The 27,953-nt window shown below is 46.6% G+C and overlaps 1 long non-coding RNA gene across 1 annotated transcript; it reads right to left on the bottom strand.

The window, feature by feature from the left end:
• Positions 1-129: 129 nt before the first annotated feature.
• On the bottom strand, positions 130-26,398 carry LOC126931543 (uncharacterized). Its single transcript, XR_007717879.1, has 3 exons — positions 26,114-26,398; positions 5,250-5,442; positions 130-1,002 (listed from the first exon to the last, which is right to left on the bottom strand). It is a non-coding gene; the product is annotated as an uncharacterized LOC126931543 (long non-coding RNA).
• Between the last annotated feature and the right edge of the window lie 1,555 nt (positions 26,399-27,953).

The following is a 27,953-nucleotide window of genomic DNA, read 5'->3' as shown; positions in this document are numbered from 1 at the left end:
TTTGACGAACAAAATTCCTTGTTGCAAATAAAAAGGAAATGCCCAGGCCTATTTCTCAAGAGTTTCCAATATCTCTCCAAAGCACACAGATAAGTAGTTAATGAGTAAATATTCCTTCATTTCTCATGCATTCATTCAACAAAGATTGAGGACCTGTTATGCCTCAGGCACTGAGTAAGGGGGTGGAAAGATGGCAATGGTGACTATGATGATGACAATTAACATTTGTTGATTTGCACTCATTTGATAAATATTTCAACAATTAATAATTTACTTTACACCTTCTATGTTCCAGTCATTGATGATACAGAACATTTATCTACATCATCTTGTTCCTGCCCTTGTGGAGTTTACAAGGAAGGCAAGGGATATTGAACACATGATCCCACTGAGTCCTCACAATAGTTATTTGAGTTAGCTTACTAGTATCATCCCCATTTAACACAGAATTTTCCAACCTCCACACTATGGACATTTTGGGCAGGATAATCTTTGTCGTGGAGGGGCTGCTGTGTGCACTGCAGGATATTTAGCAGTGTCCCTGGCCTTCTACCCAACTAGGTGCCAGTTGCAACCATTCCCCTCCCCCTAGTTGTGACAACCAAAAAATGTCTCCAGACATTGCAAACTGTCCTGGAGGAAACAAAATTGCTCCCACTTAAGAATCACTGATTCCATGGATGAAGAAATAGAGGGTTAGGGCAGGCTAAGACATTTCCTAAAGGTCATACCACTGGTGGGTAGGACTCACACCCTGGTCTATCCAAAGCCCATGGTCCTTACCATTGCAATGTGAAACTGTATTTCCTTGACAACAGATGATTGTGAGTTTGGATGGTTGTAGACTTCATTATCTCATCCTACAAAATGGAAGTTATCTGTGTTAAATTTGGATCCTCTGGGAAGCAGATGCCAGGACAGGCTCAGACTTGCAGGGGATCAAGGGAATGCCTGTGAAGGATAAAGGGCAGACGTCTTCAGACTGGGATGCTGGGTTAACACCTGGGGAAAGAGACAGGGAAGGAAGGAGTGAGTAAGAGGAGCTGCAGATAGCAATGAAGGTCTCAGAAAGTTTTGACTGGACTGATGAGGGCTTCCTGAACAAAGTCACTGGTAGAATGAATCTCAGGTAAGCAGCAGTGGGGCTGTGCTACCACCCCCGCTGTGCTGTCATTGGCTAGGAGCCATCTGAGGAAATATGGCCTTGGCGTGAACTTGGTGGATCCAGAGGAGTGGGAATGCGGACTGTGAGTCAATCGTGCTCTCCGTGCAGACTCTCACTCTCTCTCTTTTTTTTTTTTTTAAGACAAGGTCTCATTCTGTCGCTCAGGCTGGAACGCAGTGACATGATCACAGCTCACTGCAGCCTCAGCTTCCTGGGTTCAAGTGATTCTCATGCCTCAGCCTCCTGAGTAGCTGGGACCACAGGCGCATGCCACCATGCCTGGCTAATTTTTGTATTTTTAGTAGAGCCAGGGTTTCACCATGTTGGCCAGGCTGGTCTCGAACTCCTGACCTTAAGTGATCCTCAAGTGATTCCAGCCTCCCAAAGTGCTGGGATTATAGGCATGAGCCACTGAGCCCGGCCATACAGACTCTCTAGAGGGAGATGTGAGCGGTGCACTCCATGGCTGCTACATCATCAAAGTGGTGCCCATTGGTCACATTCACTTTAAAGCAAGGAGACTAAAAAGGCACCAGTGGTGCAGTGGGGAACAAAGCCAGGTTGGCGTTCTTTAAGCAGAAGTGTTCATTTTCCTTGCATTGTCTTGAGCTTCTTAGTGATCTTCAAAGTCAGCTCTGACTTGAGTTCCATCAGTGAGGAAGTAAAGAGCACAGCCTTGAAGGGCTACTGGTTAGCTGGTGTCTGGGCCTTGGTTTCCCCATTTGCATGATGGAGTTAACCTGCCCTAACTCACAGGGTTGATGTGAGGATTTAATAAATGTATAGGAAAGTTTATGGAATTGCTACACATTTGTTTTCAGAAGAGGATGTGAACCCTCTGCCTGTTTCTTGTTTTCTTGTAAGGACATCTCCCTGCCAGCCACCCTCTCATTCTCCCAAGATCCATCTCTGCACCTACACAGGGGACCACAAACTAGCTAAATTAGATAGATAAGCTGTACTTGGCTCATAGGGTATTTAAAAAAAAGAACCACCATTTAAAATTCAGGCATTTTTGGGAGGCCAAGGCAGGCAGATCATCTGAGGTCAGGAGTTCGAGACCAGCCTGAACAATGGTGAAACCCTGTCTCTAGCCAGGCGCAGTGGCTCACGTCTGTAAACCCAGCACTTTGGGAGGCCAGGGTGGGTGGATCACCAGAGGTCAGGAGTTTGAGACCAGCCTGAACAATATGATGAAACCTCATCTTTACTAAAATTACAAAAATTAGCAGGGCATGGTGGTGTACGCCTGTAGTCCCAGCTACTTGGGAGGCTGAGGCAGGAGAATCTCTTGAACCTGGGAGGTGGAGGCTGCAGTGAGCCGAGATTGTGCCATTGCACTCTAGCCTGGATGACAGAGAGAGACTCTGTCTCAAAGAAAAAATAATAAAATAAAATAAATAAAATTGAGGAATTTTACATAAAAATCTGGATTTCCAGGCTGCCTTGAAAAATTACTCTTTCCAGTTTGTGGTTTGCGACCCTGTGGTGGACTTGCTGCCTAGTGTGGACTCGTGGTGGGGTTCAGGAGATTTCTGTGCTTCTCAGACTCCAACCTCCGTATTGCTTGGCGTCCCATGGGAGCTGGATGAGGGGCTGGGACCAGTGTAGATTGCAGCAGGTAGAGGAGCAAAAGCTCTGCCACTGTGTAGGATGGGTCAGGAAGGGCCAGCCTGACTGCTTAATAAATCAGAGTGGATGGGGGAGGAAACTGACTGGCAGTCTGAAGGTCTGGCTTCTGGGTTCAGATTTTTAGGCTTCATTTCTTAACTTGTGAAATGAACACAGCTGGACATAGATCTAAACATGTCTGTGATTGCATATTTCTGTGAACTGATGAATGCAGATTTCAGTAACAACAGTTTTGATAGGCAATGTATAAATTCCAATACCCTGAGAAATATTGAGAACTTTTGATTCGGTAATACTACTTCTAAGAATAAACCTGAAGAAGTAATATTTAAATTATATACATCTGTGATCTCCAAGCTCACTGCAGCAATTACAAAGAAAATTCTCAAAGAACCATGATCGCAAAAGCTAAGAAAATGGCTAAATAAACACAGTTAACTTCACGAAAAGAATATTTAAAAACTATGTTTATGTTAATAAGGGAGCCAGATTTCTTTATTACACTATTATGTTAAGTCAAAAAAATGGAAAATCTGGCCAGATGTGGTGGCTTGGCTCAAACCTGTAATCCTAGCACTTTGGGAGGCCAAGGTGGGCAGATCACTTGAGGTCAGGAGTTCGAGACCAGCCTAGCCAATATGGTGAAACCCCATCTCAAAAAAATTAGCCAGGTGTGGTGGTGTGCACCTGTAGTTCCAGCTACTCGGGAGGCTGAGGCAGAAGAATTGCTTGAACCCAGGAGGCAGAGGTTGCAGTGAGCTGAGATTGTAGCATTGCACTCCAGCCTGGGCAACAGAGGAACTGTCTCAAAAAGAAAAAAAAAAAAAGGAAAATTTTAAGAAAATACTCAAACATTAAAAGATATTTCTCACTTTTCTATTTAAAAAAAAAAGATAAGGAAAAAAAAAAGAAAAATTAGAAAATCTTGCCATACTGTGTGGCATAGATTGGCTGGAGCTGAGGAATGCTACTTGCTTACAATGGGGCATGCACTGTCCAGTCTGCCACAGTCCCCACCACTCCCTATTGTCTCTGATCCTAAAGTCAGTGTCAGTTGATGGTGCTCATCACGTTTGTGCTGCCATTTTTCTTACAGTGATATTCCTTTGTCTCACAAATTTATCAAAGAGAAAAGGAAAGAGTAGACCAGAAAGGCCCCTGATCTTTCTTATACCTGCCACCACTTCACAGGCTTCCATCACCACCTGATTGCTACTGCATCTGAGTTTACCTTGGAGCCCGCCATCCTTTTAAGCTCGTCTGAAACCTCTTTCCTAATATTATCTCTGCCATTTCATAAGAACCCCTTGCATTTGTATTTCCCCTTCACTTTCACAAAGCACTGCCAGCCACAGGAGGTCATTCAATTATTCCAGCCACCCAAGAGGAACGTATTATTTCCTTCATTCTAGAGAATTGAATCTAGAAGATGAAGTGATTTATCCAAGGACACAGCTGGTTAATGGCAGAGCAAAGTCCTTCTTGACTCTGAGTCCATTTTTTCCATTACTCTAGGAAACAAAGTATGTCTGAACTTTCAGTTGCAAAAGACAGAAAGTTAACTGAAACTGGCTTAAGGCAAAAAAGGCAATTGATTCAATTACGTAACTGGAAATCCGTAGAAGCCATGGACTTCAATACAACTGGCTGGGGAAGCGCCAAGGTTTCCCTCAGGGTGGTCACTCTTCCTCCATCTCTCAGCTCTTCCCTTTACCGTGTTGGCTTTATTTCCAAGTATCCTCTTTCTGCTCCTGATAGCAAACCAGCCACCAGCTCCAGGTTTCATCCTAACTGCTCCAAATCCAATGGAGAGAGAGCTTCCCTTTCTAGACAGGGCCCACAAACGGAACAGAGTCTCCTTGGTCTTGATTGGCCTGATCTAGTCATGTGCCCAGCTGTGAGACAATCACTGGTGGGAGGGATTGATGAGAGTTGGGTCATGTGACCACCTGGAACCAGGGGGTAGGGTTAGCTGCACCCAAGCAGGAGCTGAGGGCCGATGGTGGGGAAGGAATGACTCCTCCAAAGGAAAGCCAGGTGCTCTTCTCAGAAGTGGGGAATGAGGCCAGGACGGTAGCTCACGCCTTTAATCCCAGCACTTTTGGAGGCCGAAGTGGGCGGGTCACCTGAGGTCAGGAGTTCAAGACCAGCCTGGCCAATATGGTGAAACCCCATCTCTACTAAAAATACAAAAATTAGCCGGGCGTGGTGGCACGCGCCTTCCCAGCTACTCAGGAGGCTGAGGCAGGAAAATCACTTGAACCCCAGAGGTGGACACTGCAGTGAAATGAGATCGCACCACTGCACTCGAGCCTGGGTGACAGAGTGAGACTCCGTCTTAAAAAAAAGAAAAGAAAAGAAAAGAAAAGAAAAAAAAGAAAGAAAGAAAAAGGAAAAAAAAGAAGTGGGGAATGAATGCTGAATAAGACAAAGAACGAGATATCTACAATACCTGGAATCTTCCTGGTGCAGGCCCTTCTGCTCTGTGGGAGCCATCCTTATTCCCTCTTTCTCCGTTCAGGTTGCCCAAGTAAAGTCTCGCACATCCAACTGCTCTGAACTCCAGTGAACTTGTTCTTCTGGGTACTCTCAGCACAGTGAGAATCTGAACCACACACACCAGCACTCAGCTCTATAGCTGTGGACTGAATGAAAGAATGAGGAGATAATTTGTGTGGATTGCAATAATTAGAAAACAGTGCCAAGTTTGGAAGGAAACAAACAAAAAAAATGTTAGTGTGACTCTCTCCGAGTGCTGGGAGTATGAACGACTTTGGCTTTGTTTCCATATTCCTTTCTGTATTTTCTACCATGAGGAAACACTATAAATGATAGTAGCAAAAAGGAAGTAATGCCAGTCTGGTTTAAACAGCTGGCCTATAAGCAACGTGAGGGCAAGGGCCAAGTGTTGGTTCTGTGCTATTCCTAACTCCTAGCAGCAAGGCACACAGCATCAGAGCTCCTTAGAGCCTGCTGGGAGCTACATTCACAGCATCAGGGCTTAGAACAGAGACTGTTGGTCCCCTTCCCAAAAGCCAGCCCCCCGACGTTCTTCTTTCACATTCTCTGAACCTCAATTTGTGTGGTGTCCTCCCTCCTCCTTGTAGTTATGTGTTTCATGGAAGACAGATACCAGCCCCAAGCCCTGCACTAGAGAAAGAACCCTCTAGTGAATCGGTCTATGCCAGGGTTTCTCAACTACAACACTGCTGACATTTTAGGCCAGATAAGGCCAGGCGCAGTGGCTCATGCACGGATTCCCAGCACTTTGGAAGGCCAAGGTAAAAGGATTGCTTGAGGCCAGGAGTTGAAGACCAGCCTGGGCAACATAGCGAGACCCCTGTCTCACACAAATTTTTTTTTTTTTTTTTTTTTAAGGCCAGATAATTCTTTGCTGTGGGGCTGTCCTGCATCGTAAGGTTTTAGTAGCATCCCTGACCTCTACTCAGTAGATGCTGGTAGTATCCTGCCCTCAGTTGTGACCATCAAAAATATGAGCAAATAGTACCAAATGTCCCCTCCAGGATAAAATCACGGCTGGTTGAGAACCAGAGGCCTAAGCCTTCATGTCATTCTCATTCCCTGGCTAGTGATTGGTTTAGGCAGGGCCATGTGATCCATTTCTGGCCAATGAGATGTGAGAGCAAATCAGCTGGGGTGGGTAGTTCCTTTTATAAAAAGACACAAGGAAAAGGCCTTTCATCTTCCTTTGGGTGTTGCCCCCCTTGGCTGCCGTGCTTGGGAATGCAGTTGCCATCTTGTATCCATGAGGGGGACCCACACTCAAGGGCACTTTTGCCCATCGTGATGAAGGTGAAACAATGGAGTGAAGCTGCTGATGTTGTTTAGTGGCTACCTTTGCTACCTTGCAGTTTACTTGTTAGGTAAGGTGAAATTTTCCTAATGTTTGCGTGTTTAAGCTAATTTGAGTTGCACTTTGTTACAGCATCTTATCCAACCCTGGAGTCTGTTGATGACATAGCACACCCAAACAGATCAAAACAACAAACAAGGCTGAGCGTGGTGGCTCACATGTGTAATCCCAGCACTTTGGGAGGCAGAGGTGGGTAGATCACCTGAGGTCAGGAGTTCCAGACCAGCCTGGCCAACATGGTGAAACCCCGTCTCTACTAAAAATACAAAAATTAGTCAGGCGTGGTGGCGGGCGCCTGTAATCCAAGCTACTTAGGAGGCTGAGGCAGGAGAATTGCTTGAACCCAGGAGGCAGAGGTTGCAGTGAGCCGAGATCGTGCCACTGCACTCTAGCCTGGGTGACAAGAGCAAAACTCTGTCTAAATAAAAAAATATATATATATGGTGGTGCACACCTGTAGTCCAGCTACTTGGGAGGCTGAGGCAGAAGAATCACTTGAACCTGGGAGGTGGAGGTTGCAGTGAATCGAGTCAACTAGTCTCTAAGATGGAGCTGATTGTGAACATGCTAGTGCCGGGTGCAGTGGCTCACTGCTGTAAATCCCAGCTACTTGGGAGGCCAAGGTGGGAGGATCCTGGGTGGCCAGGAGTTCCAGGCCAGCCTGGGCAACATAGTGAGACCCTGTTGCTAAAATAAATAAATAAAACCTGGAGAGGCGGAGTTCGGTGGCTCACACCTGTAATCCCAGCACTTTGGGAGGCTGAGGCAGGTGTATCACCTGATGTCAGGAGTTTGAGACCAACCTGGCCAACATGGTGAAACCCTGTCTCTACTAAAAATACAAAAATGGGCCGGGCGTGGTGGCTCAAGCCTGTAATCCCAGCACTTTGGGAGGCCGAGGCGGGCGGATCACGAGGTCAGGAGATCGAGACCATCCTGGCTAACACGGTGAAACCCCGTCTCTACTAAAAAATACAAAAAACTAGCCGGGCGAGGTGGCGGGCGCCTGTAGTCCCAGCTACTGGGGAGGCTGAGGCAGGAGAATTGCGTGAACCCGGGAGGCGGAGCCTGCAGTGAGCTGAGATCCGGCCACTGCACTTCAGCCTGGGCGGCAGAGCGAGACTCCGTCTCAAAAAAAAAAAAAAAAAAAAAAAAAAAACAAAAATGAGCCAGGCATGGTGGCTCATGCCTGTAGTCCCACCTACTCGGGAGGCTGAGGCATGAGAATCGCTTGAACCCAGGAGGTAGAGGTTGCACTAAGCCGAGATTGCACCACTGCACTCCAGCCTGGGTGACAGAGCAAGACTCTGTCTCAAAACAAACAAAAAACATCTGGAGAAAAAAAAGAACAAGAAAATGCTAGGCCAAATGACATAACCTCTAGAAGCCACTGTTTGCTCACCTGTAAACTGGAGGAGAATAAGATGAGAATTCTGATATCGAGGATCAGAAAGTGCTTCATGAACCATAAAGCAGGTAATGGATTATCGATGCCACGCAGCCCAGACATACAGCAATGTGTTCATACCATTCTGATAGTCTAAATTTAGGATGTGGTGTGACCAAAATTACTGGTTGTTAAGTTTCTTATGCTTCTGAGGCTCTACTTCCTCATCTGTGCACTGTGGCAAGACCTTGTTCTGACTATGCACTGAGGATAAAATAAGGCTCTTTGAAGAAGAGTGACACAGACCACTAACTAATTATTTCAATGTTCTTGTCCAAGGCCAGACAAAAGCAACCCAGATCCATAGAGAATGTTGGTGCATCGCTGCCCTCTGCTGGTCAGTAGTAGCAGTACCATTATGGTTTCGGAGAGGAAAGGGTCTTTACAAAGGGATTCCTGGAAAACTAAGGCACAGAGAGGGGAAGGGATTTGCTCAAGGGCAGAGTTAGCTTTGGAGAAAGTGACATCCAAACTTGAGATTCCTGATCCCTAGCTCCTTCTAGAGGGAGAAAAATAAGGGCTGGAAACTTGTTGATTTTTGGTTTCACTCTCACTAGGTTCTGCACGGCATTTATTTTCTCTTTTTCTTTTTCTTTTTTTCCTTTTTTTTGAGACAGAGTCTCACTCTGTTGCCCAGGCTGGAGTGCAGTGGCATGATCTCAGCTCACTGCAACCTCTGCCTCCCAGGTTCAAGCAATTCTCCTGCCTCAGCCTCCCGAGTAGCTGGGACTACAGGTGCCTGCCATCATGTCTGGCTAACTTTTGTATTTATAGTAGAGATGGGGTTTTACCATATTGGCCAGGCTGGTCTCGAACTCCTGACCTTGTGATTTGCCCACCTTGGTCTCCCAAAATGTTGGGATTACAGGTGTGAGCCACCATGTCTGGCTCTGCATGGGGTTTCTAAATAGCCTGATTGGAATTTCTCTCTCCTGGTCTTTGCCACCCAAACTGCTTGGATTTCTTGACCTTGTTTTTTTTTTGAGACAGAGTCTGGCTCTGTCACCCAGGCTGGAGTGCAGTGGCGCAATATTGGCTCACTGCAACCTCCGCCTCCCAAGTTCAAGTTATTCTTCTGCCTCAGTCTCCAGAGTAGCTGGGATTACAGGCGTGTGCCACCACGCCCGATTAATTTTTGTATTTTCAGTAGAGATGGTTTTTTTTGCCATGTTGGCCAAGCTGGTCTCGAACTCCTGACCTCAAGTGATCCACCCACCTCAGCCTCCCAATGTTCTGGGATTACTGGTGTGAGCCACTGCGCCTGGCTTTTTGTCCTTTTCTTCTTAGCAGGATAACTACCTGAGGCCCCAAAAGGCCCAAAATCCTCTTGGGTGCTGGGTGCTTTACGAAAATTATCTTGGATCCTTACAACTACTTTGTAAGTTAGGCCAGGAAACTAAAGCTGAGACACAAGTTAAGACACTCGCCAGAGGTCCAACAGCCAACAAAGCACAGAAGCTGAGATCTGAGCACTCACTTGAGACCCCCTCAAGGCCCACAGTCTATTGCCACCAAAAAAAACAAACAAACAAAGCAAAACACTGTGGTAACTTGTGTTGGAGATGATCTGTTTAAAGTAATCTTGTGTTTTTTGATTACCCTGAATGGTATTTGTTGGGCAGACACACGTGAAGCCAGAGTGGAGCGAAGTTTTTTTTTTGAGATGGAGTTTCACTCTTGTTGCCCAGGCTGGAGTACAATGGCATGATCTTGGCTCACCGCAACCCCTGCCTCCCAGGTTCAAGCGATTCTCCTGCCTCAGCCTCCCGAGTAGCTGGGATTACAGGCATGCGCCACCACGCCCGGCTAATTTTGTATTTTTAGTAGAGACGGGGTTTCTCCCTGTTGGTCAGGCTGGTCTTGAACTCCTGAACTCAGGTGATCTTCCCGCCTCGGCCTCCCAAAGTGTTGGGATTACAGTCTTGAGCCACCATGTCTGGCCGGGAAGATTTTTTTTCGAGCACCTGTCACGTGCTGGTGATACTCACTTGCATTATCTCTGTTAATTCTTCTATTGACACAATGTGATCTTGAATCCTGTCCACAATATTGAGGCACAGATGAAGAAATTAGTTCAAAGAGGTTAAGAAATTTGCCCAAGGTCATTCGGTGAAAGCTGGGATTCAGACTAATCTCCCTGCTTGATGTTAGAATCTAAGTAATTATGCTTTTTTTTTTTTTTTTTTTTTTGAGATGGAGTTTCGCTCTTGTTGCCCAGGCTGGAGTGCAGTGGCGCAATCTCAGCTCACTGCAACCTCCGCCTCCTGGGTTCAAGCAATTCTTCTGTCTCAGCCTCCTGAGTAACTGGGATTACAGGCGCCCGCCACTATACCTGGCTAAATTTTTGCATTTTTAGTAGAGATGGGGTTTCACCATGTTGGCCAGGCTGGTTAAATTATGCTTTTAAAAACATAGATAGGGGAAAACATATGGAGGCAGTCAGGGTGGACCACAGGCCTCCCCACCATGAAACCCTTCAGACTCTCTCACAGAAATGAGGGGAACTAAGCCAAGTGCAGTGGCTCATGCCTGTAATCCCAACTTGGGAGGCTGAGGCGGGAGGATCGCTTGAGCCCATGAGTTCAAGGCTGCAGTGAGCCATGATTGTGCCACTGCATTCCAGCCTGGGCAACAGAGTGAGACTCTAACTCAAAATAAAAGAAAAGAAAAAAGAAAGAGGAAAGGAAAGGGAAGGGAGGGGAGGGGAATGTGGGGTAGGGGAGGGGAGAAGCGAAGCGAAGCCCGGCGCAGTGGCTCAGGCCTGTAATCTGAGCACTTTGGGAGGCTGAGGCGGGCAGATCACCTGAGGTCGGGAGTTCGAGACCAGCCTGACCAATATGGAGAAACCCAGTCTCTACTGAAAATACAAAATTAGCCAGGCGTGGTGGCGCATGCCTGTAATCCCAGCTACTCGGGAGGCTGAGGCAGCAGAATCGCTTGAACCCAGGAGGTGGAGGTAGCAGTGAGCCAAGATCGCACCATTGCACTCCAGTCTGGGCAACAAGAGCGGAGCAAAACTCTGTCTAAAAAAAAAAAAGAAAGAAAGAAAGAAAGAAAAAGAAAAGAAAAGGCATGGTGGCTGATGCCTGTAATCCTAGAACTTTGGGAGGCCAAGGCAGGCACATCACTTGACCCTAAGAGTTTGAGACCAGCTTAGGCAACATGGTGAAACTTGTCTCTAAAAAAAATACAAAAATTAGCCGGGCATGGTGGCACACACCTGTATTCCCAGTTACTTGAGAAGCTGAGGTGGGAGGATCACCTAAGTCTTAGGGGCAAGGCTGCAGTGAGCTATGATCGCCCCTCAGGACTGGAAGTCCACCTAGTCTGGGTTCAAACCCTACATTTCTGAACACTACTGTGTGCCAGGCCCTGGCAAGGCATATTTCTTTTAATTCTCCTGACAACACTGTGAGGTTCGTACAGTTATTATCACCATTTTACAGGTGAGGAAACTGAAGCTCTGAGACATTCATTAGGTATCTTGCTTAAGAGCAAGAGCAGTGGGCAAGCCCAAGTGTTGGTAATTTGCCAACATTTGATGGGCTGATTCATGGTCTTATTGCCATTTGCAGACAGGAAAACAGAGTTACAGACAAATGAAAGTGATTTGCCTCAGGATCTTCGTATTTGCTGTCCTCTCTGCCTGGAATGCTCTTCCAGTTAACTCCTTGGCTCACCCTCTCACCTTCTTAAGGTTTTCACTTAAACGTCATCATCTTAAGGAGATCTTTTCTGATCACCCTATTTAAAAGTTTACGCTGGGCATCATGGCTCACAACTATTAATCCTAGCGCTTTGGGAAGCTGAGGCAGGAAGAACACTTGAGCCCAGGAGTTTGAGACCAGCCTGGGCAACATGATAAAACCTGGGCTCTATAGAAAATAAAAAATTAGCCTGTGTGATGGTACATGCCTGTGGTCCCAGTTACACAAGAGACTGAGGTGGGAGGATTGCTTGAGCCAAGGAGGTTGAGACTGCAGTGAGCCATGATTGTGTCACTGCACTCCAGCCTGGGCAACAGAGTGAGACCTTGTCTCAAAAAATAAATAAATAAGGCCAGGCATGGTGGCTCAAGTCTGTAATTTGGGAGCACTTTGGGAGGCCAAGGTGGGTGAATCACCTGAAGTCAGGAGTTCAAGACCAGCCTGGCCAACATAGTGAAACCCCGTCTCTACTAAAAGTACAAAAATTAGCCAGGTGTGGTGGCAGGTGCCTGTAATCCCAGCTACTCGGGAGGCTGAGGCAGGAGAATCGCTTGAACCTAGGAGGTGGATGTTGCAGTAAGCCAAGATCACACCACTGTACTCTAGCCTGGGCAACAAGAACAAGACTCTGTCTCAAAATAATAATAATAATAATAATAAATAAAAATAACCCCATGCTTCTATCTTGATGACAGAAAGACAACCCAAGTCACAAGTGAGCAAAGGACTTGAATAGACATTTATCTAAGAAGATATACACGTGGCCAGTGACCACATGAAAAGATGCTTACCACATAGTGATTTGTATTAGGGAAACGCCAACCAAAACCGCATGACATACGACTTCATTTCACTAGGCCGATTATTATTTTTAAAATGGAGGCCAGATGCTCATGCCTGTAGTCCCAGCACTTTGGGAGGCCAAGGCGGGCAGATCACCTGAGGTCAGGAGTTCAAGACAGCCTGGCCAACATGGCGAAAGCTGGTCTCTACTAAAAACACAAAAATTAGCTGGGCTCGGTGGCAGGCCCCTGTAATCCCAGCTACTCGGGAGGCACGACAATCACTTGAACCCGGGAGGTGGAGGTTGTACTGAGCTGAGATCGCACCACTGCACTCCAGCCTGGGTGACAGAGCGAGACTCTGTCTCAAAAATAACAAGTATTGGTGAGAAAATAAAGACATTGGAACCTTTGTGCATCACTGATAGGAATGTAAAATGGTGCTGCTGCTATAGAAAACAGTTTGGCCATCCCTCAAAAAGTTAAACATAGAATTGCCATATGACCCAGCAGTTCCACTCTGAGGTTTTTACCCAGAAGAACTGCAAACAGGGATTCAAACAGAAACTTTATTTATTTTTATTTTTTAATTTTTAGTAGAGATGGAGTTTCACTGTGTTGGCCAGGCTGGTCTCGAACACCTGAACTCAAATGATCCATCTACCTCGGTCTCCCAAAGTGCTAAGACTACAGGCATGAGCCACTGTGCCAAGCCTCAAACAGATACTTGTAAGCTGAATGTTCATAGCAGCACTATTCACAATAGCCAAAGATGGAAACAACCCAGATGTCCCTAAACAGATGAATGGGTGAACAAAATGTGGTCTATCCATGCAATTCAATTTTGTTCAGCCATAAAAAGGAATGAAAGGCACATGCTACAACATGAAGGAACCTTGAAAACAAGGTGAGCTTCTTGTGAAAGGAGCTAGTCACAAAAGGCCACATAGCGTATGATGCCATTTCTGTGAAATATCCAAAAACAGACAAATCTGTACAGAGAAAGAAAATTGGTGGTTACCAGGGGCTGGAGGAAGGGGGAATGGAGAATGGAGAGGGACTCCTTAATGGGTATGGGGTTTCTCTGGGACAGTGAGAATGTTCTGGAACTAGACAGAGACAGTGGTTGCACAGCATTGTGAATAAACTAAATGCCACTAAATTGTTCACTTAAAAAAAAAATAGAGGCCAGGCACGGTGGCTCACACCTATAATCCCAGCACTTTGGGAGGCCGAGGTGGGCGGATCACCTGAGGTCAGGAGTTCGAGAACAGCCTGGACTCGAACTCTGGTGAAACTCTGTCTCTACTAAAAAAATACAAAAAGTAGCCAAGTGTGGTGGCTCATGCCTGTAATCCCAGCTACTCGGGAGGCTGAGGCACGAGAATCACTTGAATCCAGGAGGTAGAGGTTGCAGTGAGCCAAGATCACACCTGTATTCCAGCCTGGATAACAGAGTGAGACTCAGTTTCAAAACAAACAGACAAACAAACAACAACAATAATAGAGATGGTGTCTTGTCATGTTGCCCAGTTGGTCTCCAACTCCTGGGATCAAGCAATCCTCCTGTCTCAGCCTCCCAAAGTACTGGGATTATAGGCCTGAGCCACCGCACCAACGAATTGTTCACTTTTAAATGGTTAATTTCATGTTATGTGAATTTCACCTCAATGGAAAGGCTCAACCCCAAACATGCCTTATCTTCCCTCCCTGCCTGATTTTTCTCCTAGTGTACAGGGCTCCTCATATACAGTATGTCCGACTTACGTGTCCATTGTTCATCCTGCTTCTTTAAAATAAACATTCCAACAGGGTAGGGATTTTGTCTGTTTAGTTAACTCACGTATCCCTAAAGAGTCTCTGGTACTCAATAAATATTTGTTGAATAAATGAATTAGATAGGGTGTGGTGATGAAGAGAGTCCCGCCGCCATCCGCACCCCCATCTCTAATTCTAACAGGCTCCTGTTAATGATGATCCCCAGTCTGGGCTCATTTTCCCCTCCTTTTCCTGAAGAGCCACATCCGCAGGCTCTCGCTCAGCTCAGCCCCTTTAAATCCTTCTCTGCTGAGAGTTTGAGATAAAGGGGGCCACGAGGGAAGACAATGAATCCATCACAATGTGTGATGAGTTGTCTGCTCTGTGACTTCCCACAGCAATTTATCATGACCCGGAACCACAGCTGTGAGGCTGGGTGTTCACCTGCCAGGACCTCGCTCCCCAACTGCTTCGGAGAGGGATGTTTACAGGAACTTGTCAATAACCATTTACTGAACAGCTGCTCAGATGCAGCCCTGTCCCAGGCACTCAGCCAAATGACAAATGAACGACATAATCATTCATTCATTCGGTGCTTCATTGATTCTGTGATTGATTGATTCCTTCATTCATGTGGTTGTCAAACATTTGTTGAGCACTTACTATGTACCTTGGACTGTGGTACTTGATTTCAAAGATGTCAACACATTATAGACCAGGATTTCTCAGCCTAGGCACTGTGGACATTTGTTTTGTTTTGTTTTGTTTTGTTTTGTTTTGTTTTTGAGACAGGGTTTCACTCTATGGCCCAGGCTGGAGTACAGTGCGCAATCACGTCTCACTGCAGCCTCAACCTCCTGGACTGAAGCAATCTTCCTGCCTCAGCCTCTCAAGTAGCTGTGACTACAGGCACACACCACCATGCCCGACTAATTTTTTGTATTTTTTGTAGAGACAAGGTCTCCCCATATTGCCTAAGCTGGTTTTGAACTCCTGGGCTCAAGCAATCCTCCTGCCTCAGCCTCCTAAAGTGCTGAGATTACAGGCGTGAGCCACTACGCCTGGCCACTGTGCATACTGGGACCAGACATTTCTTTGTCACAGGGGTTGTCTTATATTTTAGCAGCAACTCTGGCTGTAGATGCCAGTAGCACTCCCTCAGTCACGACAACTAAAATGTTCCCAGACATTGCCAAATGTCCTTGGGGCACACAGTCACCCCAAGTTGAGAATCACTGGTCTAGACAACTATATTTTCCACAAATTATCAGACAGAGAAAAAAATGCATTTATTTTTGCTGTTTCCTCTCTCTCTCTCTCTCCCCCCCGCCTCCCCACTTACCTACCTATCTAGCTAGTTACGTTGGAAGGCAAGAGCATAACTACAGCTAACATTTGTAAAGGACACACAGTAAGTGGTCATTTTATCTTGGTTATTCTCACAACAACTCTATGGAGAAAATACCACTAACGCTCATTTTACATATGAAGAAATCAAGGTTCAGAGATGTTAAGCAAGTTGTCCAGGGTCACATGAAGATTAAGGGGCAGAGCTGGGCTTCAAATCCAGGTCCATATGGCTCCAGAGCACATGCTCTGCACCACTGCACCACACATTCCCTGGCACAGAGCCTCACACATTGTAGTGCTCAATAAACATGTATTGCCTGGATGAATGAACACAAGAATGAGGTAAAGATTCTGAGAAAGGCCTGGAGAAGCATAGGCTTCAATATAGGGGCTTGACATTCTGGAGGAACATGTATTATCTTAATTATTTCCATCCATCAGTCCATCCATCCATCGATCCATCCATTCATTCACCAAGCATTCCCCAAACACCTGAGTTGTGCCTGGCACCTAGGAGGAATTCTGGTTTCAAGATCTCATAGTCAGCTGGGCATGGTGGCTCATGCCTGTAATACCAGCACTTTGGGAGGCCAAGGCAGATAGGTCACTTGAGGTCAGGAGTTTGAGACCAGCCTGGCCAACATGGTGAAATCCTGTCTCTACTAAAAATATAAAAATTAGCCGGGCGTGGTGGCAGGCACCTGTAGTCCCAGCTACTCGGAAGGCTGAGGCAGGAGAATCACTTGAACCCGGAAGGCAGAGGTTGCAGCGACCCGAGATCACACCACTGTATTCCAGCCTAGGTGACAGAGTGAGACTCCATCTCAAAAAAAAAAAAAAAAGAAAGAAAGAAAGAAAAAAAAATTCTCATAGCCAAAGAGGACCCATGAAATGTGCTCAGGAATAATTGCAACATCAGCTACAAAGTGAGAAGCTACGTTATGAAGGGGCACATAGATACTACATTAGCCAAGACTTTTGGTCAAAAGTGATAGGCATGCCTGCTCCAATTGGCTTAGGCAACAAAGGGAGGTTACTGGCGCCTAAATCTAGTCGAGGTTGCAGGTATGGCTTGATCAGCGTGTTCAAATAATGTCGTCAGAAATCCCTCCATCATTTCCCTCTGGCTTCCTCTAAGTCAACTTCATTCCCTGCTAGCATGATGGCCACCAAGAGCTTTAGGCATACAACCTGCCAGCTTAGCAACTCCAACTCAAAGAGCACCACTTTTTCAATAATTTTAGCCAAAATTCCAAGACTCATATTAGACCAACCTGAATCATGTGCCTGCTCTTGAACAAAGCACAGTAGCCAGGGGAAAATGATGCTTTGATTGTCTAGTTCTGTGTCCTGAACCCACCCCTGGGACTTGTGGATGGGGACAGCTTGACCTGAGCCATATCAACTGAAAATATAGGAAACATGGCGCTACTAAGAGATGTCTATTCCAGGTATGATGGAGCCTCAGAGGAGAGCAGGAGTCTCTTTCAGCTGGTGGATCAGGGGAGGCTGATCCACCCTGTCCACACTGGTCCAATAAGCCACAGCTATAGATATGAAGGTCTGTTGAGTTCAGGTTGAGCTAGAGGGGGAGGTTGGGCATGGCAAAAAAAAAATCTATCCATCTCTGCTACAGTTAAATATTTGAATATTGGATTGTTTATGGATTAATGAAATCAGTGACCTCTGAGGTCATCTAGGGACCCAGCACATTCCCACAGGACACAACCTAGCACCTGGTCAGAGCAATTGTTCATACCTGAGATCCTGAACTTTCAGACCCTCCCCTAGTCCCCACCAGCCTCTGTCAGTGCCAAGCTGGATAGAACAAACCACATGAGGTTGGTTGGGCCTCTTTCCCCTGGAAAAATGCAGAATGGTCATTTTTTTGTCTGTACATTCCTGGACAAATAAATTCTCTTCTGGGAGCTTTTTCCTGGCTGGGCTATGTTATAGGCTTCATAGCCACCCAGATCCCCTGGGAACCCAGAGTTCCTTCCACGTGTAGGACAGGCTAGTCATCAGCTCCAGGTCAGGGGACTGTCTCGTTTGTACTGGTGGCAGGAATTCTTGGTTGTCCTCAATTTGGTTGTCCTGACTTTCGGTGGGAAACATGGTCAACAGAATAAGGACTGCATTTCCTACCTTCTACTGCAGGTAGGTGTGACTGCATGACTAAGCTCTGGCCAATGACCTGCAAGTGGCAGTGACAGGTCATGCCCTTCAAGGGAGGAACATGCCCTTTCTTTCTCCTTTCCTTTTTCTTCCAGCCTTCTGTTTAGAATTGAGTTCTGGTGGGAACCACTTAGGACCATGCTGATGAGGGTAACACCATAGAGATGGCAGAGCTGGGGCTGGGCGTAGTGGCTCATGTTTGCAGTCCCACCACTCTGGGAAGCCAAGGTGGGAGGATTGCTTGAGACCAGGAGTTTGAGACCAGTCTAGGCAACATAGGAAACCTCGTATCTGCAAATAAACTCCTAGCTCAAGCAATCCTCCCGCCTCAGCCTCCCAAGTAGCAGGGCTATAAGCACACACTACCATGCCTGGCTAATATTAAATCTTTTCTTTTTCTTTTCTTTCTTTCTTTCTTTTTTTTTTTTTTTTTTTTTTTGTAGAGATGAGGTCTTGCTATGCTGCCCAGGCTGCTCTTGAACTCCTGGACTCGAGAGATCCTTCTGCCTTGGCCTCCCAAAAGTGCTGGGATTATAGGCATAAGCCACTGTGCCTGGCTTATACTCTCAATAGAGAGGTCCCAATTGGCCACTGGTCAGCCAATAGTCAGGCTCTCCTGGGCAGATGTTCACCCTGATCCAATAAGCCACAGCTATGGATATGAAGGTCTGTTGATTTCAGGTTGAGCAAGAGGGAGAAGTTGGGCATGGCAGAAAAGCCTAACACTCTCTGCTACAATTAAATATTTGAATATTGGATTACTGAACCTGGGCATAGAGTCCTTATCTTCTAAGAGCTTATATCCTATTACTATTTTATTATTATTAATAACATATCGTTGTTAATTAATAGCTACAGTTCACTAAACATTATTAGGTGCCAGGTGTGGTGCTTATAATTAGAAATCCCACTGAATTCCCTTAATGAAAATTAGGCAGTCAGAGACCTTTCTTCACAGATCGCAACCCCAGGGATGTTGGGGATTTCAGAAATGTGTTTTGGGGAAAGAAGTATAATTATTCGACTTTCACTTAATCAGAGAAGCTAAGTGGTAGGTGGAGTTGTAAAGGAAGGCAAAGAACTGGGCAGGCAGATGCTAAATGGGAGATTGTTCCAGGCATAAGAGAAATGGGGGTGGGTATGAAAAAAAGTGGGAGAGCGAGCGAGAGAGAGCCAAGGGAAATTTGGTTTAGACTGGATAAAAAGGCCAGTGAACAGGGGGAGTTTTGGTAACAGCTATTCCATGCTGTCAGGGAGAAGTACACAGATCTTCAATCATAGACTCTACCACCATCCCCTCTCCTCTTCCTGCAGGTGGGAAGAGCCAAGGTGCTCTCCCTACCCCTTCATCCTGGGGCCTTCAGAGATCCTGAGCTCATCCTCCTGACCTGCCCATTGGTTCTGGCCCTCACGTCCTGTTTGCTGTACCTACTTTATCCCATGCCACCATCTCCATGCCCCAGTCTGGTGACAATCCCACTTCCTGCCCATTCCATTGGCTTCTCCATTTGACTTGGAGCTCTTCAGCTGGATCGAGACAACTACTCTGATGAATGCCATGTCACTGGCTCAACAGAATGGGCCCAAGTGAGTCCATATCATTGACATGAAGGTGCTGTCAGTCTGGTGGGGGCTGAGGGAATGAGACTATGTGTTAGCTGTGTTTGTTTGATTGTGAGGAATAGACGGTCACAAACTGAGGGCATAGTATACGGATGCTCAGAGAGAAATACAGAAGACGAGATCTCATAGAAAACAAGAAGAGATGTCGTAAATGAGTCAGGCTTCCTGGAGTCCAGGACTAGGGAGGAACTCTCTAATGAGGATTACTCCAAGGAGTCTCAGGGCTGATGGGTCTTCATGCCGAAGCCCCACATTCAGCTCCTCTCTTCCTTCTCTTGATCTCTCTGCTTCTGCTTTTTGTCTCACGTCCAAAATGTCCAACTATTCAGCATAACTTTACTCTGCTTCCCCTCTCCATGCTCTGTAGCAAAATGCCCTGTTGGAATTAAATTAAAAATTTTAATCTCTGCTTAGTGAGAGAGATGGTGACTCACTGATGCAGGAAGGTATTTCCCCTTCCAAGGGTGATGTATTCAGCTTTTGGGTTAAAAAGGAGATGCTATGAGGCACAGGTGGCTAGCCGGGTAGATTACATAAAAACACACAAGAAATGCTCTTTCTGTTAAAAGAAGAAAAAAGAAAAAACAAAACTTGGCCAGGCACAGTGGTTCATGCCTATAATCCCAGAACTTTGGGAGGCCAAGGCAGGCAGATTGCTTGAGGTAAGGAGTTTGAGAACAGCCTGGCCAACATGCAAACCCCATCTCTACCAAAAATACAAAAATTAGCCAGGCATGGTGGCACGCTCCTGTAATCCCAGCTACTCAGGCGGCTGAGGCATGAGAATCGCTTGAACCTGGGAGGCAGAGGTTGCAGTGAGCCAAGATCACGCCTCTGCACTCCAGCCTGGGCGACAGAGTGAGACTCTGTCTCAAAAAAAAAAAAAAAAAAAAAAAAAAAAAAAGAAAAGAAAAGAAAAAAGAAAAGAAAAAAACTTGTTTCCTCAAAAACTTAAATATAGAATTACCACAAGACCCAGCAAGTCTACTACTGGCTATATACCCCAAAGAATTGAAAGCAGAAACATGAACAGGAATTTGTAGAACCATGTTTATAGCAGCATTATCTCCAGTGAGCTGAGATCGTGCCACTGCACTCCAGCTTGGGCAAGAAAGCGAGACTCTGTCTCAAAAAATAAAAATAAAAAATAAAAAAAGAAGTCCCAAAGTAGGGTGGCTCCTGAGTTAGTTAACTCAATGGTTCAAACCAAGTTCCTTCCATCATTCTGCTCTGCCATTCAGAACATGTCATTTCAGAAAGACCATCTCTTCTCACATCTGTTTCTTAGGAATGACTCCTTCCTTCTTTCCTTCTTTCCTGCCTTCCTGCGTTCTTTCCTTCCTTTCCTCTGTCCCTCCCTCCTTCCTTCCTTGACGGGATCTCAGTCTGTCACACAGGCTGGAGTGCAGTGATGTGTTCATAGCTCATTGCAACCTTGACCCCTGCACTCAAGTGATCCTTCCACCTCAGCTTCCCAAGTAGCTGGGACAACAGGCATGCACCACCATGCCTGGCTAATTTAAAAAAAAAAAATTATAGGCAGGTCTCACTATATTGCCTAGGCTGATCTTGAACTCCTGAGCTCAAGCAATCCTCCCATCTCAGCCTCCCAAAGTGCTGAGATTACAGGTTTGAGCCAGTAGGCCCGTCCACTACATCTTTCTTTAGAAGTTCCACAACAAATTTCCTCTCACGTTTCATAGCCATACACTCGTTTTCATACCCACTCCTACACCAGTCACCCACAAGTGCAATGGGACTAACACTATATTCCCGAATTGGGGATGAAGTTGTCTTTCTCAAGAGTTTAAAACCTGAGTAAAATTGGGTATTCTGTTAACAATGAAAATAGAATGGTTTATTTATTTATTTATTGAGACAGGGTCTCACTCAGCACTCACTGCAGCCTCGACCTCCTGGGCTCAAATGATCCCCCCGCAACTGCCACCCAGCTTCCAGAGTAGCTGGGACTGTAGGCGCACGCCAGCACACCTGGCTATTTTTTCTTTTTCTTTCTTCTTTTTTTTTTTTTTTTTGAGACAGTCTCGCTCTGTCACCCAGGCTGGAGTACAATTGTGCAATCTCGACTCACTGCAGCCTCTGCCTCCCGGGTTCAAGTGATTCTCCTGCCTCAGTCTCCCGAGTAGCTGGAATTACAGGCACCCGACACGATGCCCAACTAATTTTTTCTATTTTTAGTAGGGACAGAGTTTCACCATGTTGGCCAGGCTGGTCTCAAACTCCTGGCCTCAGGTGATCCACCACCTCAGCCTCCCAAAGTGCTGGGATTACAGGCATGAATCCACCCCTGGCTATATTTTCTATTTTTTGTAGAGAAAAGGAGTCTCACTATGTTGCCCAGGCTGATCTTGAACTCCTGGGCTCGAGGGATCCTCCTGCCTCCCACAGTGCTGAGATTTCAGGCATGAGCTCTCATGCCCCACTTCGAATAAATTTTGAATGAGCAACTAAGAATGTCTGCTATACCCCCGAGACTGACAAGCTCTCGGGATTAATGGACACGTGGGAAGGATTGTTTCAAGCGTGCTTCTATTACCAACTAGCAGGTGGGGAGTATGAGTTCCCAAATTCTGGATCAAAGGTGGCTCACCCACAGATTCTCATTCCAGCCTGTGAGATGGAGTAAAGGAAGAATGGGGCGTGCTCTTTATTTTTAAGGTCATGACCTCTGCACAAACAGTTCCCTCTCCTTCCTGCCCTAAGTAAGCCCTGGCTCTTCCCTGACAGTCCTTGAAGCCCTTCCCAGGGGATGGTGGTCCTCCTCTCAACCCCATGGTGTCCTCTGTCCTCCACACCTCTATTACTAGATCCATAGTCCTCCATCTTAAGTAAGCACTGAGGCTCCTGGCATCTGGCTGTACCACCTTCTGTGCCTTCTCATTGATGATGCCTACTCATCAATCAATCAACCAGTCAATCAACCCTTATTCTCAGAGGGCTTTGGCAACTGGCTTATCCTTCTCACCCAGTTTCTACTGCCATATTGGTGACTTTAATGACCCAGGACCTGGTCAAACTCCTGGCCCCTCAGTTTGTGTCCCTTCTTATTCCAATGACCTTCACCTCCACTCTGCTTTAGTCACCATCTCCCAGGACCATGTCCTGGACCTCAGTTTCTCCTGGAACGAATCTTCCTCTAAAGTCTCACATTTCTCTGATCACAGGCTCTGTTCTTTTGATCATTCTAGCTTAGCCGTTCTTTGAACTCCAGAATCCCTTGGCCCTTCCACTTTCCCCCTCTCAGGACACTCCTTCCTCCATTTCCTTTCCCATCCAGTCTAGATTCCATGATCTTTGCTATACCCAGGCATGGACGTTGTGAACAACTCCCCAATATCCATTCCAACCCAGATGGTTGGTCCAAGTGGGTCATGGTCATTCCCTGTCTCTTGTCAGGAGAGGAACAGGCATGTGACTCACTTCTAGCACTAGAGGGTAGAGTGAGGTGGGGCGAAGGGGACTCTGGGAAAAATTTTCCCATGAAAGAGACAAAATAATTGATTATCTTTCTTTCTGAGGATGAACCCAACAACAAGGGTGGCAGTACAGAGAGACAGAAAGAATCCAGATCCTTGACGATATTGTCAAGCCACTAAATCAATCCACTCTGAAGCTTATCTTCCCCCAGGATATCCTAGTACATTAAATAATCAATTATTTCATATTTAAACCAGCTTGAGTCAGGCATTCTGCTACTTTCAGACAAAAGCACCCTAAATAACATAATTTGCAACTTAGAGCAAAAGCCCAGTCCTGGATCAATGTAAATTTCCTTCCGTCCTGTTTTTATATTTCTTCTGGTTAGATTGGTGGAGAAGACAATAGGTCCTCAATCCTCCAGAAACCTCAGACATCTCTCTACCATCCACCATTAGGAGAGCCTTAGTTTTCCTCATCTATCTCCAGCCTTTGTTTAAGGTTGTAGAAGACCTGGGTTGTTATGTAAAATGGCCAGCTATCTTGACTAGGAAACAGATATTTTTTGAATTTCCCAAGGATAGCATGGGTATTCAGCTTGGGTTGAGAGGAATAGAGGGGAGATCTTGAGGTTTAAATAAATCCAGCATTTATAAGAAGGTAGGGTAGGTATATCCAGATTAAGTTGAGTGAACCAAGTAATTCCCAGTGGCTGAACTGAGTCAGGGGACAAAGAAAAGCTTTCTGCCCTGTGTTGTGGCCTGACAGGGGATGCAAGTCCCAGGAAAGGGTGATCTTTGGGCAGAGCAACAGAATCAGCCTTTTGCTCCTGCATCTTGGGCCTGGCTAGTTACAGTCCCAGTAACACATGTTGACACCATAACAAACAGTAGACACCAATGATGACATATCTTAAAACTATGTGAACCACTTGGCAAGTCCTGGTGGGTTGCTGGGTGTGGAAGTGGAAGGCGGTTCCTGTTGGTGGGAAGGCCCCAGGTCGCTCCCATAATCTCAGTCACCTAGACTGCTGGCAGTAACAAATTAATGGTCTCCAATTCTTACCACCACCCGGGAATTCCTGTTTTCCCTGTTGGCACTCTTCTCCCATTCACCATAGCAACTATTTTGAATCTTCTCAACACTCATCCCACTTCCCACCCTTCTGCCTTCCTTCTCACTCTCATCAGGCAACTCTGCCTCCTATTTCTTTTTCTTTTCTTTCTTTCTCTTTCTCCTTCCTTCCTCCCTCCCTCCCTCCCTTCTCTCTCTCTCTCTCTCTTTTTTTTTCTTTCTTCTTTTTTGAGTCAGGGTCTTGCTCTGTTGCCCAGACTGGGGTGAAGTGGTACAATCATGGCTTACTGCAGTCTTGACCTCCTGAGTTCAAAGTGATCCTCCCACCTCAGCCTCCCAAGTGGCTGGGACTACCCTGCCTCCTGTTTCACACAGAAAATATTTTTTGGGCCAGGCACGGTGGCTCACACCTGTAATCCCAGCATTTTGCGAGGCCAAGATGGGCGGATCATGAGGTCAAAGAGTTCGAGACCGGCCGGGCGTGGTGGCTCAAGCCTGTAATCCCAGCACTTTGGGAGGCTGAGACGGGCAGATCACAAGGTCAGGAGATTGAGACCATCCTGGCTAACATGGTGAAACCCTGTCTCTACTAAAAAATAAAAGAAAGCTAGCCGGGCGAGGTGGTGGGCACCTATAGTCCCAGCTACTCGGGAGGCTGAGGCAGGAGAATAGCGAAAACCCAGGAGGCAGAGCTTGCAGTGAGCTGAGATCCGGCCACTGCACTCCAGCCCAGGAGACAGAGCTAGACTCCGTCTCAAAAAAAAAAAAAAAAATAGTTCGAGACCAACCTGGCCAACATGGTGAAACCCCGTTCTCTACTAAAAAAAAATACAAAAATTAGCGGGGGGTAGTGGTACATGCCTGTAATCCCAGCTACCAAGGAGGCTAAGGTAGAAGAATCGCTTGAACCCAGGAGGTGGAGGTTGCAGTGAGCCAAGATCATGCCACTGCACTCCAGGCTGGGTGACAGAGCAAGACTCCATCTCAAAAAAAAGAAAAAAAAGAAAGGCCTGGCGCATTGGCTCATGCCTGTAATCCCAGCAGTTTGGAAGGCCGAGGCGGGTGGATCACTTGAAATCAGGAGTTCGAGACCAGCCTGGCCAACATGGTGAAACCCCATCTCTACTAAAAATACAATAGTAGCTGAACATGTTGGCACACGCCTATAATCCCAGCTTCTTGGGAAGCTGAGGCAGAAAAATTGCTTGAACCCGGGAGGCAGAGGTTGCAGTAAGCCAAGATCACACCACTGCACTCCAGCCTGGGCAACAAGAGCAAAACTCTGTCTCAAAAAAAAAAAGAAAGAAAGAAAGAAAAAAGAAAAAGAAAATATTTTTTATTTTTATTTTGCTATGTTGTCCAGGCAGGTCTCAAAATCCTGGCCTCAAGTGATCCTCCCACCTCCGCCTCCCAAGTAGCTCGGACTACGGGCATGAGCACAAGACTTTACACAAAATAGATGCCATCTATCTGATTTATCTTTATATCTTATAGAGACAGGGCTCCCTCTGTTGCCCAGGCTGGTTTTGAACTTCTGGGCTCAAGCAATCCTGCTGCCTTGGCTGCCCAAAGTGCTGGGATTACAGGTATGACCCACCACACATGGCCTCCACCTATCTTCGTGTTTAATACTTGACTCCATTCTGTTCCAGTAATTTATCTGTCAGGTCCCTTACTAGAGTGGCTTTAATTACACAGCTTTACCATCGCTCTTTTTTTTTTTTTTTTTTTGGAGACGGAGTCTTGCTCTGTCGCCTGGGCTGGAGTGCAGTGGCCGGATCTCAGCTCACTGCAAGCTCCGCCTCCCAGGTTTACGCCATTCTCCTGCCTCAGCCTCCCAAGTAGCTGGGACTACAGGCGCCCGCCACCTCACCCAGCTAGTTTTTTGTATTTTTTAGTAGAGACGGGGTTTCACTGTGTTAGCCAGGATGGTCTCGATCTCCTGACCTCGTGATCCACCCGTCTCGGCCTCCCAAAGTGCTGGGATTACAGGCTTGAGCCACCGCACCCGGCCTACCATCGCTCTTAATATCTCCTGGCCACTGGCTTATTTGTGAAGTGTTCATCCCGTGGCCTCTGGGTACTCACTGTCTCCTGGTTTTCCTCTCCTCCCTAGTGCCTCAGCTTAGTCTCCTTGATGTTGGTGTCCTTCAGGGAGCTATCTTCAGCCCCCCCTCCATGTCACTGTACCCTCTCCCTGGGCAGGACCGTGGCTCCACTCTTGCCCCTTCTGCCCATTTTCCAGGGTGCAGTCAGAGTGCTCTGAGTTGCAAATGAGATCATGCCACACCCCTGTTTATAAACCCACTTATTGCTCTCAGGGAAAATTCCAGACAGACTCCTTAACACCAGCACATACGGCCGGACGAGGTTCAGGTGAATGTAGTTTGTTTGGGAGGTGACCCAGGAAGAGGAATGGGGAAGGGAGGCAGGGAAGGGAAGGCAGTCGACACAGGAAGCACTAAAGGGCAGGTCACGGCGGGCGTGGTGATTCATGCCTGTAATTCCAGCCCTTTGGGAGGCTGAGGCGGTTGGATCACTTGAGGTCAGGAGTTCGTGACCAGCCTGGCCAACATAGTGAAACCCTGTCTTTACTAAAAATACAAAAATGAGGTGGGCGTGATGGAGCATACCTGTAATCCCAGCTACTCGGGGAGGCTGAGGCAGGAGAATCGTTTGAACCTGGGAGGTGAAGGTTGCAGTGAGCCGAGATGGTGCTGCTGCACTGCAACCTGGGCCACAGGGCGAGACTCCATCTCAGGGGTCGGGGGGAATAAAAAAAGGAACGGCAGGTCACGGTTGTGGGTATCTGGGCTCAGTCCCACTAGGGCCCTCTGGAGATTGCCTAGACCTGCATCAGGGCTGTCCCACCTAAGGGAATTGGGTTATTTAACGAGCAGTCCCCCAGCCTCTATTCTCTGAGAGCTCGCTCTCTTCTTTCTCTCTCACTCCTTCCTTTTCTTCATCCTTTCTACTTCCTCCCTCCTTTCTCCCCTCATGGACGTGAGCGCTTGACGCCATGTTTGCTTGTGGCCCCGCCCACAGCCATAGCTGATTGGACCAGGGATAAATAACTAGGCCAATCATTCCCCTTGAATTCCAGAACTGGGTAGTGGATCTGGGCTTGCACTTAAAGTGCGGAAGCCTAACCTTAAAGGTGGAGTTGGACCACGTGTTCTGGGAGAAACAGAGGAATCCAGTGTTTACAGAGACTCACAGTTGGTGCACAGAGAGACAAACAGAGGGGGGCCCATGCAGCTTCAAATTGAAAGAGCAGCTTCAGCTTAGGACAGTTTAGTTTCTGATTCTATTAACAGGTTCTCATGAGGTTGGGCCACATTTCCTGCACTTGAGTTCTGTGAGATAAGTGTTTCCTCAGAAAAACCTCCCTTTTCAGCTGAAGAATGTCACCTGATTTTCTGTAAATTGTAAACACATACACACACACGACTGAGAAATCCACCATTCAATCCCCAATCCCCATTTCTTCACACGTGGCTTCTTACTCCACAGAGAAACAGAGACCACCATTCTCAACATCCCACTTAGTCTATCATAATCTTTGAATGGCTCAGTTGGTTCCATCTTCTCTACATCCTTGCAACACACAAACATTTTCCCTTGACTCCATTGAAAACCATTCTTACCTCTCTTTCTTTCTTTTTTTAGATGGAGTCTCACTCTGTCGCCCACACTGGAGTGCGGTGGCGCTATCTTGGCTCACTACAACTTTCTTTTCCTAGGTTCAAGTGATTCTTCTATCTCATCCTTCTGAGTAGCTGGGATTACAGGCAGGCGCCATCGCACCCAGCTAATTTTTGTATTTTTAGTAGAGACAGGGTTTTGCCATGTTGGCCAGGCTGGTCTTGAACTCCTGATCTCATGTGATCCACCCGGCTTGGCCTCCCAAAGAGCTGGGATTACAGGT

This window comes from Macaca thibetana, chromosome 11 (genome assembly GCF_024542745.1).
Source record: "Macaca thibetana thibetana isolate TM-01 chromosome 11, ASM2454274v1, whole genome shotgun sequence".
Classification (NCBI taxonomy): domain Eukaryota; kingdom Metazoa; phylum Chordata; class Mammalia; order Primates; family Cercopithecidae; genus Macaca; species Macaca thibetana.
The sequence above is the reverse complement of the archived record's forward strand: the minus strand, read 5'-3'. Positions and strand labels throughout refer to the sequence as shown.